We start from the raw sequence: 504 nt of genomic DNA on the forward strand, positions 1-504 counted from the left end.
GCCTTTATATGTTACGTGCCTTTTTTCCCTTACTGCTTTTAAAATTCTTTCTTTGTTTAGTGCATTTGATGTTATGATTATTATGTGATGGGAGGAATTTCTTTTCTGGTCCAGTTTATTTGGAGTTCTGTAGGCTTCTTGTATGTTCATGGACATCTCTTTCTTTAGGTTAGGGAAGTTTTCTTCTATAATTTTGTTGAAGATAATTACTGACCCATTACATTGGGAATCTTCACTCTCTTCTATACCTATTATCCTTAGGTTTGGTCTTCTCATTGTGTTCTGGATTTCCTGGATGTTTTGGGTTAGGAGCTTTTTGCTTTTTGCATTTTCTTTGACTGTTCTGTCAATGTTTTCTAAGGTGTTTTCTGCCCCTGAAATTCTCTCTTCTATCTCTTGCATTCTGTTGGTGATGCTTGCATCTATGGTTCCTGAATTCTTTCCTAGGTTTTTTATCTCCAGGGTTGTCTCTCTTTCTGATTTCTTTATTGTTTCTATTTCCAT

The sequence above is a fragment of the Mastomys coucha genome, unplaced genomic scaffold, assembly GCF_008632895.1.
Source record: "Mastomys coucha isolate ucsf_1 unplaced genomic scaffold, UCSF_Mcou_1 pScaffold16, whole genome shotgun sequence".
Classification (NCBI taxonomy): Eukaryota; Metazoa; Chordata; class Mammalia; order Rodentia; family Muridae; genus Mastomys; species Mastomys coucha.